Source organism: Pistacia vera, unplaced genomic scaffold (assembly GCF_008641045.1).
Source record: "Pistacia vera cultivar Batoury unplaced genomic scaffold, PisVer_v2 Contig801, whole genome shotgun sequence".
NCBI lineage: Eukaryota > Viridiplantae > Streptophyta > Magnoliopsida > Sapindales > Anacardiaceae > Pistacia > Pistacia vera.
In genome coordinates, this window is record NW_022196670.1 from 101,466 (window position 1) to 119,117 (window position 17,652).

The following is a 17,652-nucleotide window of genomic DNA, read 5'->3' on the forward strand; positions in this document are numbered from 1 at the left end:
TTAAGCTATCATAAACAGGAACTTGATGAAATAATGCTTGATAGGGTGAAATGTTATGAAGTGTGGTAGTAGGCATTTTGTTTATGAGATAAACAGCTGTCTCAAAAGCAAGCCACCAAAATGTCAAGGGTGGTGTGCTGTCGTAGGCACCCAGAATTAAAACCTAAAAAACACATGTAGTAGTGTGAGTCAGGATCATTCCCATGGAGAGTGTCTAGCCGAATTTAATGTTATGTGAACCAGTATGGGGGGGTTTTGAGTTAAACAGAAACAATTTCGGGAAAACAACAATTCAAATTAATCAATCAATCAAAATAACAAACATTGGTCTAAGTCAACAGCCACTATCAGAATCTTTCAACTGATCATCGATACAAAAATAAATCAATTCATACCCTGAATATTCACCGTTGGAACTATTTTCCTATCACTCCTTAGTTGTAATTAATTAAGAAACAAGCGATCTAATTAACCTTACTACTAAACAACCCTAGACAAGTGCTAAAGATTTAATCTAGTGGCAGCCTTAAGACCTAGAGAGATCAATGAAGCTACACAACACAAACTCAAGCGGTTGCATTTAATTTAGTTGAATGTTCTTCTTAAGACTTAATAATTCCTAACGCAGCAAATTCTTAAACCCTAATTGCTTCACAGGTTAAAGGGATCAAACAATTACGGATTTGATATCTAACTTAGCAGTAGATTGCAACAATTAATAAACTGGCAGGCCTCCTAGTAATTAAATGCAACAATCATAAAATTAGGCACAGAAGAACATCCAATACTCAAACACAAAAATTGAACACAAAGAAAAAAAAAAAAAAAAAGATTAGATCTCACGGTTTTATTGATTCCGAGACCTCCGTTTCCTTCGACCAATTTATAAAAGTTTTAGCCGCTCATGGCCATAATCAAAACTCAAAAGAGAAATTGCAGAAGAGAAGAAGGAGAGGCGTTTGTCTCTCCCAATCTGATCTCCCCTTTAAAAATATCCAATTCAAATCTTTTTTTCCTACTAAATCTCCTAAAAATATTCTAATATCCTCAAATATCATTTATCCTAATCTGATTAATTGAAAATAAAATAAAGTCCTAATATAAAATAGGAAAGTGGTGTTTCCAACTATAACTTGCATGCAATAGGTCTTCAAAACTTCCAATAATAAACTGCCTATTTGACTTGCATGACAAGGCAGAATGTTCTAGAACATCAGAGTGTAGGTACGTCAACTTCAAGCCCAATTACAACCTTGGTGCAGTGAGTATCTCTCAAATTCAAAACACGAAAGTTGTATATCTCTTTCTTAGGGTTCCACAGCATTTTGAATCATCTCAATTGGAGCTCGGATGAGAGAGTTATGCCCAGATTACAAAGCGATGTCAAAGCTATCTGAATTCACCTAATTAGTTTTGTTTTTGCATTTAACGCCTCCATTTGCATCCTAAATCAAAATAGAATAATAATGAGTACATTTAGGCAACAAATAAGTATAAAAGACTAGACACTAAGGGGGGTTAAATATGACATTTTGCATTCTCATCACTTGAACCAATAGGTTGCTGGCTAGGAACTCCAAATGCATAAGTGTTGACAGCACTAGGAGAAAGATGAACACCATTTTGAGCCCCATATTGTGTATTGTGTGCTTGTTAAGCACTAGTTGATTGATTGTAAACACCACCAGCACCATTGAAATGAGCAAGACCATTTCCATTAAAAGGGACAGAACCATTATAAGACATTTGAACTCCACCAGAACCATTGAAGTTAGCAGGACTAGACATTTGAGCTCCACTAGAACCATTGAAGTGAGTAGGACCAATATAAGAAAATTGAGCTCCCCCATTACTATTGAAAGGAACAGAACCATTATAGGAGTCTTCATCGTAAGATGGTACATTACCAAAAGAACGTTGTATTGCTTCAGTATAAGCAAAATTATACCAGTGATAACATTGTCCTTCTGAGTGTCCTCCCTTGTTGCATAATTAACAAATCAACTTTCCTCTTCCAGTATTCCTACCCCTTCCTCGACCATAGGACATTCCAAATACATGAGGTATGTTGTGAGGAACAGGTTGGCTATATGTTTGAGGAGAAGGTATGATAGTAGGTTGAGGATAGTGCAGGTTACCTAAGGATATCAGAGAGGGTACAGTATTGTAAGTATAACCAAAGGTTTTGGCAGATTGTTGTTGACTCATTAATTTAGCTTGGAGAGGCACATTTTTGCTATTATTCGAATTACCAGTAGAAGCTATATTAGCAGAACAATTATAGAGATTAACCGAGTTGAATTTTTCAAGACGAATCTCATACTTTTGAAGCAAAAATTATGCTTCTTGTAGTGTAACAGAGTCAAATTTTGACTCAATTGTGGAGGTCAAGTTCACTACAACATGATCAAACTCTAGTCCAAGACCATCAATCACATACTATAGTAAGTCATCATCAGCTATAACGAGTCCACTTGCGGACAAGCTTTCAGCAATCTCTCGCATTTTCTTAACATAGTCACATGTACTTAGATTGCCTTTTTGTGTTGTTTGGAGCAAATTCTTAAGGGGCAGGGCTCTTGCTTTGGAGTTATGAATTCATTTTCTAGAGCTAACCAAATTTCAGTAGAATTTCTGCATTTTGAAACATTGCCAAACATGCTTTCTGAAATTGACGCCAAAAGCCAACTAAGCAAGAATTTGTCTGTTCTCTTCCACATTATATGGGCAGGATTTAATTTCCCATCAATGGAAACATTACTAGCTTTAACAGTATTCCCTATTTGACCTAAGTCATGTTCAATTGGGGAATAAAAAATTAATAAAGGAGAAGGGCAAGAAACTCTATCAACAAGATGGCCAAAAAGCTCGTGTGAACCAACGGTAAATAGGACTTGGGAACTCCAAAAGCGATGGTTGTTCTGCATAAGCTTTGGATTGATTACCTGCAAGCCCAGTGCTAGAACTGATGTAGTTTGATTAGGTGACTGCTTCAACATCTCGTTAGAGTTGTTGAGTGAATTAGAAGTGTTTGCCATTGACGCAAGTCAGCAGCTCTGATACCACGAAAGGAAAACAAAATAGGGCAAAAAAACAAAAAGTATCAAAGAGGAAGAAGAGAATGTGTTTACTGCATAAATCCTTAATTAGTATAGTAGAGATTATAGCTTTTATATTAAGCTGCTGTACTAACTGATTTAACAGTAATCAGTTATACAAGCAACGGCAACGTATTAGGCAATATAAGATTTTGACTTTTACTTTATAGTCAACAATCTTGACTTATCAATAATGTTCGTCACACTCTTAGTTCGAAGATAACAAACTAATTTGCCTATAAGCATGTTTGCTAATGACTGGTGCTTAAGTGTGGACTTGGATTGCAAGGAAGTTCCCAATGCATTCAAAAAAATATTAAAGAAAGAAATTACGGCTTGGGTGAAAAAAATTTGAAGCATTTATAAAAGCTAAGTCTGTAATAGCCACTACTCAATAATGAAAAACATATAAAATAATATAAAGAAATTGGGCCAAAATTTTTTATTAAATATATTATATATTAATATTCTTTACAAACATATACATTTTACACAAACTATAATGTGTACAAAAGGTATTAAAACATGGTGGACAGTAGTGTAACCGCTTCCTCCGTGTTGATGCCATCCGACATGCGTCCTCACCTGGATCCTGCAAAACATAGGAAAACAACGGGGGTGAGCACTAAAATAATGCTCAGTAAGTAAATCTCTATTCATCATCCCGTAACTCTCTCTCTAAACTCTTTCCTACAACTTCTCATTCAATTCTCTTGATACTCCTCTATTTCTCTTTCTCTTAGAACTCTTGTCATTACCTCTCTTAGTAAGTCACGACCCCATCTTAACGGGGGACGGCCGGGACTCGCTCACTCTACGTGACCTCTACTCATTCTAGCCGATCGGGCTCGGTTAGCAGGATTCAGAACCCTTGGCCATGTGAGTGTATAATCTCTCTCTCAGGTACTGGGTATAGCCCTCATCCGCATGCACTCTCACGGGCTACACCACTTCCCTATCTATACTCATGCCGCTCTCTCAATGCGGCGTACAGCGGGAATACTCTACCCATTATCACGGGTTCCCCATGCACAACTACTCTATTCTCTTTCTCTAACTCTAAAGTAGCTTATTCTCAAGTTCTTTACTAAATCTCAAGCTACTCTTAAGTGCATAAACAAAATGTGTATAGCTAGTCATTCTCATTAATGCACTAATGAAATGTCAAACACAAGGTTTCCTCAAAACAGTCATTCTGCACAAGTTCACTAAAAGGCCATAACTTGCATTATACCCCTCGATGCTAGGTTCTAGTCTCGTTGTTAAAGCTTAGAAACAGGGCTATAACTTCTTGTTCTGGTCTCAGCCCAGTTCATCCGTAAGATGCCCAAAAATACATTAGAAAGTTACGGCAGTGATAGGGCAGATTTCACTTAGGCATTTATCAAACAACTCATGTGCATAAAACACTCTACTAAAATTACTACATACTTTATTTCTAGCCATCCAAAATGGGGAAAAACTCCTCAATACTCATAATCCTATCAAGAAAAGCACTTCCAAATAGGTTCATACAACATCTCTCAAAATTCATCTCAAATTCCTTTCTCATCACACATCACAAACACTTCTCATAATACATATCATCTCAACTCAATTCTCAACAACATAAAATAATTATACACAGCATACATCTCTACTCAATCTCTAAATCTCTACTCAAAAACTTATTCAAACTCAAGTTAGTTGGATTTACTTACCTTGTGAAAAGGTGACTTCTTTAGCACTTTTCTTCCTGTTGTCTTGTCTCTTCTTCTACAACTCAAACAACAACAAGAACAATAACAACCAAAAAAGACTCACTATAACTATAAGAAAATTCCATCTAAAGTAGAAACCTTACTTAGGATGCTTAGATGAAATCTATACTCAAAATTACTCAAAAGCTTCTAAATCCCTTAGAAATCTTGGAAGATTGGATGGAGAAATTGAGAGAAATTAGGCATGAAGAGGGGTGGAATGAATGGACTAAGGGTTTTCTACACTTTAACTCTTTTTAGCTCATTTTAAGCATTATTTCCCATTTTGCCCTTGCCCTTCCTTAGAAATTTCATCTATATCCTTTGATTCTTTACAAATACACCCCATCCAAACACAATCTTACTAAATTTCTTTACATTTTACTCCCACTTTTCCTACTAATTAGGGGTAGAATGGTCATTGTGCCCAAAAGAAGAATTCTCTAGAAAACTCAAGAAACTTTGTATTAGGCTCATCGCCGCGGCGAAGAACTTTCCGTCGTCGGCGAAACAGGGCAGAACCTACCCGTGAGCGCAGCCCTTCCTCGCGCAGCGAAGCTTCTTCTTCGCCCGGTGAAGATTTGTTCCAAACTTCACCAAAACTCAACCAATTTCAAGGCAACCATTCAACCAACTCAACATACCATGACAATAAACAAACTCAATTGAAGCTGAAACAGTAAACTTTTAACTAATACAGCAAAATCTTAAATACGTACCTCAAGTGGGATATTACAATTCCCCCCTTAAAAGAATTTCGTCCCCGAAATCACACGAATAAACTCGGGTACCTATTCTGCAGTCTTGTTCCGTCTCCCATGTGGCTTCCTCTACTTTGTGATTCCTCAAAGGACCTTCACTAATGGAATACTCTTGTTCCGGAGCTCTTAATCTTCCGATCTAAAATGTACAGGGCACTCCTCATACACAAGATTCTCTAAGGTCGACATCTTCTATACTCAAGATGTGGGAGGGATCACTACATACTTTCGTAGCATTGAGACATGGAAGACATCATGTACCTTGTCCATACGAGATGGTAATGCCAATCTATAGGCAACTTTCCTAATTCGTTGCAAACCTCAAATGGACCAATATATCTTGGTGCTAACTTCCTTGGTCCCGAAGCGCATTCGTTTATAAGGGGAAACTTTCAAAAATACCTTATCACCCACTTGGAACTCCATTCTTTTCTCTTTAAGTCGGCATAACATCTTCTGTCTGTCTTGGGCTTGCTTCATTCGGCCGGATTAATTTACATCCTCTATCATTTTCTGAATCATTTCTGGCCCAAGAGCTATACTCAACTCACTCTTTTCGCAATCTCATCCCAATGTAGTGGAGACCTACATTGTCTACCATACAAAGCCTCGTAAGGCGTCATTTATTGTAGACTGATAACTGTTGTTGTAGGCAAACTCCACTAAAGGTAACATTTCATGCCATAACATTCTATAACCATACAGCCGGCTCTCAACATGTCCTAAGCACCGATTCATTCTCTGTTTGGCCATCTGTCTGAGGTGAAAGGCGTACTGAATGCCACACGGGTACCCAATTTTCTGCAAACTAGTCCAGAAAGTGAAACAAATCTCGAATCTCTGTCTGACACTATTGTCTTGGCACAACGTGTAATCTGACTATCTCTTCATGTAGATCTGAGCACACTGATTGAGGTGGTACTTTCTTTATGGAAGGAAATGGGCGGACTTAGTTAATCTATCCACATCACCCAAATAGCATTTAACCATCTCTGTACTCTGGGAGACCTGTGATAAAAATCCATCGAAATACTCTCCCATTTCCATTTGGAATAATAAGTGGATGAAGCAACTGATGGCCTTTGGTGTTCTGTTTTACCTGCTGACAAACCAAGCACTTAGCTACATATTCTGCAATATCCTTCTTCATACACTGGCCACCAGTAGCTTTTCTTTACATCTTGGTTGCTCCAGGAGAGCAGTGTATGGTGTGTATGAGCTCTGTAAGATTCTCTTCTTCAACTATCTTTGAGGGATACCAAACGATTCCTGAAATAGAGAACACCACGTAAGTGGAACTCTGTTACCTTGCCCTCATGCTCTTGTGAAAATATTCTCTGACACCACTCATCAGCCACTTGTAACTTGACTTTCCAGTAAGGTGGATGGACCTCTAACCTGGCAATCCTTCCTGGATACTTCAATTTGTTCTTTACACAACTCTTCTATCAACTTTCTGCCTAGTAAGCCGGGACAAATAAGCTTTCTGCTTAAGGCATCGGCTACTACATTGGTTTCCTCGGTTGATACTTAATCTCACACTCTAATCCTTAACCAGCTTTAACCACCTTCTCTGTCTCATATTCAACTCCTTTTGAGTGAAGAAGTACTTTAAAATCTTGTGATCGGTGTAAATATACTCTTGGCCACCTAAAGATAATGCCTCCAAATCTTTAAAGCGAAGACCACGGCTGCCAATTCTAGGTCATGCGTAGGGTATCTCGTCTCATACTCTTTCAATTGCCGAGAGGCATATGCTATTACCCTACTAACTGCATTAACAGCACCAAGTCCTTGCAAAGAGGCATCGTATAAATATCATAATCTACACCCTCCTGAGGCAACACTAACACTGGAGCTGTTGTTAACCTCTTCTTAACTCTTGGAAACATCCTCACAGGCTTCTGACCATATAAAAGGAGTCTTCTGTTGGTAAGAGCTGTCAATGGTTTAGCAACTGGGCGAACCCTTAACAAAAGTCTGTAGTAACCTGCCAGGCCTAAGAAACTTCAGACCTCTTTTACTGTCTTCGGGCTCTGCCATTCAAGGATTGCTTTTACCTTGCTCGGATCTACTGAAATCCCTTCCTTCGACAATGTGACCCAAAAATATCACTTGATGAGCCACAAACTCACAACTTTGAAAATTTAGCATACAACTGCCTTCTCTCAACCGTTGCAACACTATTCTCAAATGTTCCTCATGCTTTCTCTCGACTTAGGTAAACCAGGATATCATCTATGAAAACCACTATAGAATTGATCCAAACAATCATGGAATACCGGTTCATCAAGTCATAAAAACGACTGGGACATTAGTTAAACCAAACGCCATCACTACAAACTCATAGTGCCCATATCTTGTACGGAAAGCAGTCTTAGCACATCCTGCTCAGCCACTCTTACCTGATGGTACCCTGACTCAAATCGATCTTGGAGAACACGCTGCTCCCTTCAACTGATCAAACAAGTCATCTATCGAGGGTAGCGGGTATTATTCTTCACTGTCACCTTATTCAATCTCTATAATCAATACTAGAGGTAGAAATAATGGGCGGGTTAGGCGGGTAACCCTAAACCGGCCCGAAAAAAAGAGGGCTCAAACCGGCCCGCCTTAATGGCAGGCCGGGGTGAGCCCAACCGCCAGCAACGTCGGGCGGGCCGGGTTACACAATGGTAACCCGGCGGCTCGCCGGGTTGCTGATTTGTCCTCTTTGCAAGAGGCCACAACCCGGCGGGTGGTGTGGGGGTGGCTATGCCAACCGCGGGTTGGCTGTTGCCAACGGCCAACCCGCCAGGTTGGCAACAGCCCACCCGCGGGTTGGCCCGAAAAAAAAAATTGTAAAATATTTTTATTTTTTCAATTACACTTTTACCCTTGAAATCTAGCCGTTTTATAGCCGTTGGAGGGGTCTTTTTCGTCATTTTCTTTCCCTATTTTTTTCTATATAAATTGGACCTAAACTCTCATATTTTTCTCACAACTCAAATTCTCCATTTTCTCATATTCTCTTCTCTAACTCTCAAGTCTCAATTATTCATTATTCTCTTAATATTTTTGTTATCAATTTGCTCTTATTTTAATTTTTATTAGGTTTGCAATTTTCAATTCATATTTCCAATTTCCATATTCCAAATCTCTTTCTTTAATTTTTATTTCTTCTACATCATTTTTTTTCAACTACAAGTCTACAATGGATAGATATTTCTCTCCCATCAATTTAATGAGGAAGAAAACTATTATCTAGTCCTAGTCCCGCTGATTTTAACTATGAAGCAGGAGATTCAAATAGTCCCGCTGTCCCAATCCCAGTCTCAGAATCCATACACCTCAAAATATGGCGTCGATTCAACAGCGCCCGGTGGTTCTAGAAGTCGTCCTCGTAACTGTCGTCCGTCCAACTTCATCTCAAGCTGAGGCGGGATCATCAACTGCCGTCGAAAGCGAAAACAGACACACATCAGACGTTTGGGCGCATTTCGACAAGTTTACGAGACAGAAAATGGCGTTCAAGTCAAGAAAGCAAGATGCAAATATTGTGCAAAGTTTATAAAGCTGATCAGGTAATGGTACTAGTACTTTAAAAAGGCATGCTAATAAACAATTAATCAACATGGAAATAGAGAAAGCAATCAAACTCAAATAACTAATATGGGTACTACTTGGCGGTATAATTTGATGTATATAGGGAACAGTTAGCTTTATATATTGCGCATCTGATCAACCTATTAATATGGCAGAAGATAAATATTTTGAAAGATTGTTCAAAATTCATTTTTCCAGGATTTAAAAGTTATTCTAAAACTGCAACTAGAAATGATTATAAAATTGTTTAAAAAATGAAATTAGAATTAAAAATAAATTTCATACTTGTCATATTTAGTGTGTGCTTTAACTGCTGATATTGGAGTGGGTAGAGCTAAACAAGATTATATTTGTGTGACTAGTCATTATTTTGATAATGAATTTAAATTAAATAAATCTTTATAGGATTTAGATTAATGGATGTGGATCATAGTGGTTTAGAAATATAATAAAATTATTGAAGTTTTAGAAGATTATGATATTATTGATAAAGTGATAAGTTAACTTTAGATAATGCAAGTTCTAATAGTAAAGCTATAGAATTTTTTCAAATAATTATCTTTATATAATAATTTGAAGTTTTTTCACCAACGTTGGGCATGTCATGTTATTAATTAATTGTGAAAAGTGGTATGAAAACAATTAAAAAAATATTGATAGAATTAGGGAATCTTTAGGGATTACTAGTAGTAATAAAGAAATGCTGAATTTCAAGAAGCTTGTATAAAATCAAATATGTCTCCTAGAACTTTTGCATTAGATATGCCTGTTAGATGGAATAGTACTTATTTAATGCTTGATTCATGTTTACCTTATTCTAATATAATTAGTTATTTTGTAGCAAATAATAGAGGTCTCATCATTTGGTAGAAAATGATTGGAAGATAGCTAAAGTATTTCATTCTTTTCTCAAATGTTTTTACAAGCCACTTACACACTTTCTGGTGTATTACCCTACTAGTCCATTGGTAATACATGCAATTATAAAAATTTCCGAGTTATTTACAAAAAACAAAGATGATGAAATTTACATGCACCAATAAAGGCAATGGAAAAATTTTTTTTGAAATATTGGAGACCGTTCCTTTTCTTTATTGTTTAGGTGCTATATTTGATCCTAGAATTAAATTAGCAGTTTAGAAAATGGTCTTGACAATTTAAGGAAAATTTACAAAAAGAATCATATATCAATCAAATAGGAGAGGTAAAAAATAGTCTTTCGAAGTATATTTCCAATATGAAAACAGGTATGGAAACCCGCAGTCGCAAAGAGGCGAAATATCCAGAGAAGCTGTAGCAGAAGAAACAAATGAAGACTATTCTCTTGGAATGCACTGAATAGGCCGAAGAGGACCCGAGTCCGAAGCACAGCCGCAGCTCTCTCAGACGCACCACCACAACAACACAAAAACAATAAATGCTGTCCTCCATGGAGTCGCGAGTAATGAACTTCAACAATATTTGGCAACCCCGAAAGTTTTCAACAGATCACTTTGATCTCTTAGAGTATTGGAGAGCCAGAAAATGTATTTTCCGGTATTATCAAGACTTGCCTTGATGTGTTTCGCTGTTCCTGTTCAACCGTCTCATCCGAACAAACATTTAGTGCAAGTGGAAGGATTTTAAATGAAAGGAGGACTAAACTTGCTCCAAAAATGATTGAAGTCCCCACGTCTTCGAGATTGGGAACGATCGCGCCATCAAGATCAATACGAGGTTATCGACAATGCTTTAGTAGAATCATTTCAATTTTGTAATATAGATGATACGATGAGGGAGGTCCAGTGAACCCCCCCCAATTTAGTTGTTTTGTAAAATGTAATGTAAATTAATTGTCAATTATTGCACTCTTTTTTCTTTACCAAGTTTTTTCCCATTGGGTTTTTCTGGTGAGGTTTTTACGAGGCAATAATTGTTGTAATTTCTTATTTTTTTTTTGATAAATGAATAAGTCTAATTTTTCTTATATTACAATTTTATTGTATTAAAATGAATATATTTGAAATGTTACACAAAAAAAAAATTGATTGAATTGAATTATTGATATTTGAAAAGCTAACTAAAAACAATTATATTCATAATTATTATTTGAAAAGATAAATTAAAAACAAAAAAAAAAAAAACACAAAAAAAAAAAAAAAAATCGGGCTAACCCGGCCCGGACCGTGCCTAACCCGGGGGTTAGGGCTGGCGGGCCGGGCTGGGCCAGCAACTTTCCCTAATTGGCGGGCCGGGTTTGTTGGGGGGGCGAGTTGAGCCCAGCCCGCCAAAACATGTAACCGCGCGGGCCGGGTGGGCGGGCCGGGCGGGTTACTTTTCACACTTTAATCAATACACTCGTAGTGATCCGTTCTTCTTCTTCACCAACAAAATTGGGGCTCCCCAAGGAGAATGACTCGGTCAGATAAAACCTTTATCTAAAAGCTCCTGGGTTGCTTCTTTAATTCTTGAAGCTTGCTGGGGCCATTCGGTAAGGGGCTTTAGATATAGGTGCTATTCTGGTGCAAGTTCAATACTAAACTTGACCTCTCTTTCGGCGGCAAGCCTGGTAAGTCTTCCGAAAACACATCCAGAAATTCTCGAACTTCGGCACCCTCTGAATTTTTGACTGTGGAAATCCCCACTCTGTACTACATGAGCAATGTATCCAGAACACCCCTTTCTCACATCTTTCTTGCCTTTACACTACTAATCAACATACAATCGATGACCCTCTCCAAAACTAAACTTATCCCATTTCAGATTAAATCGCTCTCTTTTCGATAATCAATTTCTACTCCATTCCTCCTAGGAAATCCCATGCCCAATATACACAAAGTCGGGCATATCGAAAACTATTAAGTCAAACTAAAACTCTCGACCATGGATCACCCACAGACTCTCCTATTAACATCTCTTGAGTCAACACACTAACCCCATCAGGCAACTCTATCTAATAGGCTGACTCACTCTAACAGGTTTCAAATTTAATCTCTCTATATTCCATGAGATATAAAAGAATGAGTGGCTCAGAATCAATCAAAGCATATAAAGAAACAGCATGAAATAACAAACTAACCAGTTCGGCTGATGGACTGGCCTCGCTTCACCCGTGCCACTGTTAAAAACTCTGGCAGTGGTACTCTATGAAGTCTGCGCGTCGGTGGAAGGGGGGCTTTACAATCCCTCCACATAGGCCCTATGTCGGCACCTGTACACACGTTTGATCCCTCAAAACATCTCCTGGATGGTCCTCCCACATTTAGCACAAGGGGGAAACCCTTCTGTTCTGGGCGCTGTGACTGCCGATCTCTCTATTCTCTTGGTTGAAACTTCTCTTGGCCCTGACTTCTCTGTTCTTTGTGACCTCCCTCTCCCTCTGTAAGGTGGTGGATGGCTCACTAGGTAAGTTTAGAGCCAACCTTCTGAATATATTTGTTCACATAGATCTCGCCCTTAAGCCCGTGCTAGAGCTTCACTGTAAGTATGAGGAGGCTCGACCTGTCATTAACATCTCGAGCAATATCTGATCTCAACCCTTGCACAAACTTGTCTCCTTAATTCCGGTGTATACACTATTCCGAGTGCAAAGCGAGCAAGGGAGTTGAATCTTAACGAATATTCCTTTACAGTACTAGTCCCCTGCTTCAGGTGAATAAACTCTTGGACTTTCTCATGTACTCACATTTCTGTTCAGTACTCGACCTCAAACAACCTTCTGAATTCCTCCAGGTCATCGAGGCTATGTCATGTCTCCTCTATTAATTCCCACCATATCCGGGCATCTCCCTTAAACAAGAAACTAGCATATCTGATCCTCTCTCATCATTCAGGGGAAACAATGCCGCCGTCCGCTCTACGGACTTAAACCACTCCTCTGCCTCTAGTGGGTCCCTTGTACCCTTAAATGCTAGCGGCTGGTGCTGATTTACAAGCCCCTGAATGATCACCCCGAGTCTGTATTGGCTGAGGTACCAGCCTTCTCGCTCTTATCTTGAAGGCGGTACTCTACTGGGAGTCTCGGTTCTCTCTGAACAACTCTCCCTGACTCTCCGCTAAAACTGTTGTACAATGGTCGAATCCTCATCTCATCAAGGGTAGGGGAGTCAATTCGGTGGGTTGGAGGATTTCTTCATTCATCACACTCTTACCCTTCCTCTGTTACTACACCTCATTACAAAACAACTATACTTGATAATTCAAAAGAACACTTAAAGTAAGGAAAGAATTAACTACACAGTGGCTATCGGACGTCATAGCGAGAAGAATGGCACACGTCAAATCCCAAAAATCTCGGCTCTGATACCAAAAATGTAATAGCTATACTAATAATGAAAAACATATAAAATAATATAAAGAAATTGGGCCTAAAATTTCTTTTATTATATATATATATATAATATAATTACATACATTCTTCACAAACATATACATTTTTACACAAACTATATGTGTACAAAAGGTATTAAAACATGGTGGACAGTGTAACCGCTTCCCCTCACGTGTTGATGCCATCCGACTGCGTCCTCACCTGGATCCTGCAAAACATAGGAAAACAACGGGGTGAGCACTAAAATAATGCCCGTAAGTAAATCCTCTATTCATCTATCCCCGTAACTCTCTCTCTCTAACTCTTTCCTTACAACTTCTCATTCAATTTCTTTGATACTTCTCTCTATTTCTCTTTCTCTTAGAACTCTTGTCTATTACCTTTTTAGTAAGTCACGACCCCATCTTACCGGGGGCACGGCCGGGACTCGCTCCACATCTACGTGACCTCTACCATTTAGCCGATCGGACTCGGGTAGCATGGATTCGGAACCCTTGGCCATGTGAGTGTATAATCTCTCTCTCGGGTACTGGGTATAGCCCTCATCCGCATGCACTCTCACGGGCTCCAACATTCTCTATCTCATACTATGCCGCTCTCTCAATGCGGCGTACATGCGGGATACTCTACCCATTACTCACGGGTTCCCCAAGCAACCTACTTATTCTCTTTCTCTTAACTCTTAAAGTAGCTTATTCTCAAGTTCTTTACTAAATCTCGAGCTACGTCTTAAGTGCATAAACAAATGTGTATAGTAGCCCATGCTCACTAATGCACAATGAAATGCCAAAGACAAGGTTTCCTCAAAACAGTCATTCTGCACAAGTCACACTAAAAAGGCCATAACTTGCATTATACCCCTCGGATTGCTACGGTTCTAGTCTCGTTTTAAATCTTAGAAAAAGGGCTATAACTTCTATGTTTTGGTCTCAGCCCAGTTCAATCCGTAAGATGCCCAAAATACTTAGAAAGTTACGGCAGTGACAGGGCAGATTTCAATTGGCATTCATCAAACAACTCATGTGCATATAAACACTTACTAAATTACTACTATACTTTATCTGTAGCCATCCAAAATGGGGAAAAACTCCCTCAAATACTATAATCCCTATCAAGAAAAGCACTTCCAAATAGGTTACAAAAACATTCTCAAACTTCATCTCAAATTCCATTCTCATCACACACACAAACACTTCTAAATACATATTCATCTCAACTCAATTCAACAACATAACATACTTATACAAGCATACATCCTACCAATCTCTAAATCTCTACTCAAAAACTTATTCAAAACTCAAGTTAGTGGATTTACTTACCTTGTGAAAAGGTGACTTCTTTAGCACTTTTCCTTTCCATTGTTGTCTTGTCTCTTCTCTACAACTCAAAACAACAACAAGAAACAATAACAACCAAATAAGACTCCACTATAACTATAAGAAAATTCACATCTAAAGCCTGAACCTTACCTTAGGATGCTTTAGATGAAATCTCTACTCAAAATACTACAAAAGCTCTCTAAATCCCTTAGAAATCTTGGAAGATTGAATGGAGAAATTGAGAGAAATTAGGCAAATGGAAGAGGCGGTGGAATGAATGGACTAAAGGGTTTCTCTACACTTTAACTCTTTTTAGCTCATATTATAAGCATCATTTCCCATTTTGGCCTTGCCCTTCCTTAGAAATTACATCTATATCCTTTGATTCTTTGCAATACACCCCCATCCCAACACAATCTCTACAAATTCCTTACATTTTACTCCCCACTTTCCTACTAATTAGGGTAGAAATGGTCATTGTGCCAAAAGAGAATTCTCTAGAAAACTCAAGAAACTTTGTATTAGGCTCGTCGCCACGGTGAAGAACTTTCCGTCACCTCGGCGAAACAGGGCAGAACCTACCCGTGAGTGCAGCCCTTCCTCGCCGCAGCGAAGCTTCTTCTTCGCCCCGGCGAAGATTGGATTTCCAAACTTCAGCAGAACTCAACCAATTTCAAGGCAACCATTCAACCAACTCAACATACCATGACAACAAACAAACTCAATTGAAGCTGAAACAGTAAACTTTTAACTAATACAGCAAATCTTAAACACGTACCTCAAGTGGGATATTACAAAGTCTATGCATATTTCCTTGCAATTAATATTGTTGGGGATTGGTTAAATCACTTTGGTTTTGGATTACCCATTTTAAAGTGTAGCAGAATATTTACCAAGTAGATTAAGACATTTCTAGGTTTTAGCCACATCAAACACATTTGCAGAAAGTAAAGAACACAGTCATATACATGGTTAGGCTAAATCCATTTTTAGCCTACATCCATGGGACCTTGTCTAGATCGAAGTAATCCACTAAGTTAAAAATACATTACAAGATATAGTTCAAAGCTTATCTAAGTTACAGTAAAAAGAACTCCTTTTTCCACTTTACACTTAGCACCACAGTCTGAATCCTTAACGTGTAGCAACTGTTTGGAGCTTCTTCTCGTTGGGAACACACCCGAGAATAGATTGTAAACCACCAAGCTTCAAGCACCGATGCCACGCACTAGCATCAGCAGAGGAACCACGTTCCAACAGTCATCAAATCTATGTTTGATATGGTAAGGTTTTTAGCACAATAATGGAAAAGGAATCTTGAACTTTAAGATAAAGAATACTCTAAGAATTTCAGAGTACAATGAAATAAAAGGTTAGATTCATTTATGCAAAAAAGAGTATTATATAATGAAGGATTTCTTGCTCAACAATATAGTGCCACATTAGCCAAAAGGGGTTGACCCATGTTTGTCCAACTAAGGAAAGTATTCCTTGTTTTGGTTTGGACTACAAAACAAATTGGGAAAGATAACTTTATTCCCTAGGACCATTTAAGGATATTATGACACATGTAAAGTCCTAGATATCAAGAGACAAAGATAAACAATATCTTTTTCACTTTATCAGATATGCAACTTGTGTTGGGTTGCAAAATATTTGAAGAGAGAGTGTAAGCACAAACCGTTGTGCACACACACTCTAAACAAAACAATCCAAGACACATGTCTGGCAAACAGTGTGCACTAAGAACTCATGTGCACACACACAACAAATGAAACAAGCCAAATAAAAGGATTGGTAGCTAATGTGCGCACATAACTGTTGTGCACACACACAACTCATAAGTTTGACAAAAATGATTATTCTACAAATTTGAGCATAAGAGTATGAGCCTTGGTTATTAAAGTATTTTGCATGCGAAAGCTTTTAAGAATTTTTTTTTAGGTTTTTTCAAATTTGGGCTAAAATGTCACTTTTCAAACATAGGGAGTTAAAAATATTAACCCAAGCTTCATATTCTGTAGTTTAACACATCTGGTCAACCGGGTTGTTCTTGCAAATTCTGGGTTTTAACTTTTGGCTAAAATGTTATGTGTTAAAGTTTGGGGGTTTCTGGAATTTTTGTTTGGGCTAGAATGTCATATTTTAAAGTTTGGGGGGCTAAAAATTTGTCCAATTGACCATATGATCGTTCGGTTTAGTGATTGAATTGGTCATCCAGTTCAGCCATTTTTGTAGGCTCTCAATTCAAATTGACTAAATTGAATCCGAAGACTGGTTTGGTAGTTGAAATTTCCTAATGGCTACAGCCAAATAGGTGCCATGTAAAATCCGATCGACTGGATTCAAGGTAGTCAACCAAATTCTATGATTTTCAAGTGTGATTTTTAGGCACCACAGCTATATTTTCAAACTAATCATATAAACTCAACCAAACCCAAACCTAAACAAATTTTTACATCCTAAAACTTGCATATACAAAAATCAAAAGTGTTAAATCATTTTTAGAGAGCTTTCATTTGCATATCTCATTTTCTAACACATACTCTTGCTACACATTTCATTTTTAATCTTGTCGATTAGGTTATATTGGGTTATACACTTGTTCATCTACTATCTGAGAGAGTTTTTCATCGTTTTATCAATAAAAGTTTGAGTTGTAAAAGAGTGAGGTTCAGTCTTGGGTTTCTAGGCAATTTAGTGAGGGAAAGTAGGTCCTAGTAAGGTGAGTAAGAGGTTTTAATTGCACTTTGTGAAGAAATGTGTGTAAAGGTTTAGTAGCACCTAGAGGAAAGCTATTTGTATTGGATTTGCTTGGTTGGTTGATCAACCAAGGGAGAT